Source organism: Aedes aegypti, chromosome 2 (genome assembly GCF_002204515.2).
Source record: "Aedes aegypti strain LVP_AGWG chromosome 2, AaegL5.0 Primary Assembly, whole genome shotgun sequence".
NCBI classification, from domain to species: domain Eukaryota; kingdom Metazoa; phylum Arthropoda; class Insecta; order Diptera; family Culicidae; genus Aedes; species Aedes aegypti.
Genome location: NC_035108.1, coordinates 251,206,339 through 251,209,516, shown reverse-complemented (window position 1 = coordinate 251,209,516; position 3,178 = coordinate 251,206,339). Strand labels below are relative to the sequence as shown.

Sequence of the window (3,178 nt, the reverse complement as noted above, 5' to 3'; positions counted from 1 at the left end):
GGAACCGAGCGCGACAGAGCCCGCCTGGGAAGCAGTGTTACGATAGACGGGGATACTTTTGAGGTGGTTGATGAGTTCGTCTACCTCGGATCCTTGTTAACGGCTGATAACAACGTTAGTCGTGAAATACGGAGACGCATCATCAGTGGAAGTCGCGCCTACTATGGGCTCCAGAAGAAGCTGCGGTCGAGAAAGATTCACCCTCGCACCAAATGTACCATGTACAAAACGCTTATAAGACCGGTGGTCCTCTATGGACATGAAGCATGGACCATGCTGGAAGAGGACCTGCAAGCACTTGGAGTGTTCGAACGAAGGGTGCTTAGGACGATCTTTGGCGGAGTACAGGAAAACGGTGTGTGGCGGCGGAGAATGAACCACGAGCTCGCTAGGCTCTTCGGCGAACCCAGTATCCAGAAGGTTGCGAAAGCCGGAAGGGTGCGCTGGGCAGGGCATGTTGCAAGACTACCGGACAACAATCCTGCAAAGATGGTGTTTGCGTCGAATCCGGTTGGCACAAGAAGGCGAGGAGCACAGCGAGCGAGGTGGCTTGATCAGGTGCAACAAGATCTGGAGAACGTGGGCCAAAATCGAAGTTGGAGAGACACAGCCATGGACCGAGTAAATTGGCGTAACATCGTTAACGAGGTTTTATCAAATTAATTGATGTAATACCAACTAAATAAAAATAAAACAAGTTTTGAAGGCATTTTGGTCATGCATACTCGACTGGTATCTGTTTCCACGATGTACGCCGGACACATTTATAAAATAGCTTCTAATATTTTGCAACCTAAACTAAGGATACTTCCAATAGTTCTTAAAATATGTTTTGAGAAATTCCGAAAATTCTTCTAAGCAACAAAGGCTCAAGCTAAATTCCACCAGATATTATACTAGAAATGATACTATGATCGAAAAATCGGACAAGATTTTTTTTTCCAGAATTTATGTTTATTCTTAAAAGAATTGCTAGTGGAATTTACATCAAGAAGAAGATTTTCTAGAGTAATATAGTAAATCTTGACAGACTTTATGAGAATAAATTGACGATTCCTTTTCAATGCCGGGTAAACCTCTGGACGGAATTTTGAAAATAAATTTCCGGAGAAGTTATTGTTAACCTTCCTTAGTCTCTAACAAAAAGTTACAAATTGTGAGACAGCTCGTAAAAATCCGGTTGTTTACCAACTTAAGTTCTATTGGGCTTAAATGAAAGGCACACATGTCTATGTTAACACCGCGCGTTGCCCAGTGTAGCTGACCAATACCACAAAAAGCAGAAAGGCGCCGTCCACAAATTACGTAACGCTCTAGGGGGAGGGGGGGAGTAGGCTCAAGCGTTACGGTTCATACAAAAATTTAAAAATTTTCATACAAAAAACGTTACGGAGGGGGGGGGAGGGGGTCAAAAATTTTCAATTTTAGTGTTACGTAATAAATGGATGCCGCCAAAGGCGATTTGGGCTTACCTTTCTGTTATTAGCGAATCGCATCGTTCGCCTTCTAAGGCTGAATGGGGAAGGAGAGATAGTAGTGATAAGAAAAAGATGGATTGAAGACTATTGTAAATAAGAGTAGGACAAACGGCCATTGGGAAATACCCGTAGAAGTTGGTTGCTCCGGCTAATTAAATTTAAAGCATATTTGGTAGTGAATTTCGTAAATTGAAGTAGTTTCGGACACAGTAATTGAATTCGCTAGATGAAACAGGTATAGTTTATTAACATTGTTTCAATTCGTTGAAGGTTTCCAAATCGTTGTATCCAGTACCCAGTTCGCATCGACGGTATCCTAGAAGGGAAGAAAATTGAAGTAAATTACTCTGTGGTAGTCGTAAGTAAACTTATAGATAGAACTAAGGAAAATATTAATCATGAATTTGATGTATTAGGAGCGAAAGTAGGCGAAGAAGTTGGAAAGTTGGAAGTGAAGATAAGCTGTACGGAAGTGGTCTAGGGCGTAAAGGAGAAACCAAATATTGTAAGTAAGATTGGAAAAGAGTTTGGTGTAATAACTAATAAAATTATACTTTTAGTTTGAGCTGCCACTAAATAAAGGTGTTTGCTACAAGGAATTGGTTCTAATCCGAACAACCTCAAAAATATTTGAACCAAGCTCGGATTAATCTTTGAAGCGCCATGACCGATCCAAATGCAAATCTCGACTTCACCGAAACCCCGTGCGCAGCTTGCGACGATGTGTCCACTGAAAACGAGCGGATGATCGGATGTGATGGATGTCAACAGTGGTTCCACATCCGATGCGTTGGAATATCTTCCGACGCTGAATTGGATAAAAAGTGGTTCTGCGCCGATGACAAATGTCAGCAAGCCAAGAAGAAGAAAAAGACGAGTCGTGCCAAAAAGAATGGTGACGAGTCGGACCGTTCCAGCGTCAAATCCGAGGCTGCGCTCAATCTAGAGCAAAAGCTCAAAGCGATGGAGGAGAGCCAAAAGCGAATGGAGCAGGAGCTGGAAGCGGAAACGATCTTGAAGAAGAAAGAAAATGAAATTAAGCGGTCAGTAGAAAGAAAACGAATGATGTTAGAGAAGCAGATGCGTGAAGAGGAAGAAGAAGAAGAAAGGCTGTTGCAAGAAGAGATTCTGCGAGAACGAAAATTGCAATTGGAACGGATGAGAGCCCGGCAACAGATGTTCGAATTAAGCATGAAGAGCCTTGATAATGAGATGACCAAACTAAAAAGTTCTTCGGAGAAGCATAAAATGGAAAAAGGTAGCGACGCTGAGCAAACTGTACTCGGAGTGAATCGAACACCACTGCGTAATCCGGAGATCGGAAAACTGACAGAGCAAAACGTGAAGGTATTGAAGACTGCACAAATCAGTGGATCCGATGATGACTCCGAAAACGATGACGACGATGAAGAAAACGATACCGATACTGACTCCGAAGACGAAAACAGTGGATCCGGCGAAGAATTCAATAGTTCGACGATCGAAATAGGAAAAAAAGACTGCACAAGGCAAGAGCAAGCGTAATTTCGACAATTCAAGTCAACAAGGGCTGAGCCAGCCACGATGCGGGCCGACAAAGCTTCAATTGGCTGCCAGAAGCGGTATTAGTAAGAAGCTACCCACATTCTCCGGAAAACCAGAGGAATGGCCACTGTTTTTCGGGACATATCAAGCATCAAATGAAGCTTGCGGCTACACCG

General features: G+C 43.0%; 1 long non-coding RNA gene across 1 annotated transcript; it reads left to right on the top strand.

Annotated features, from left to right (window-relative positions):
• The first annotated feature begins 1,459 nt into the window (after window positions 1-1,459).
• Window positions 1,460-2,078, top strand: LOC110675619. The gene is made up of 4 exons (XR_002499651.1): window positions 1,460-1,687; window positions 1,749-1,836; window positions 1,895-1,983; window positions 2,039-2,078. It is a non-coding gene; the product is annotated as an uncharacterized LOC110675619 (long non-coding RNA).
• Window positions 2,079-3,178: the final 1,100 nt, after the last annotated feature.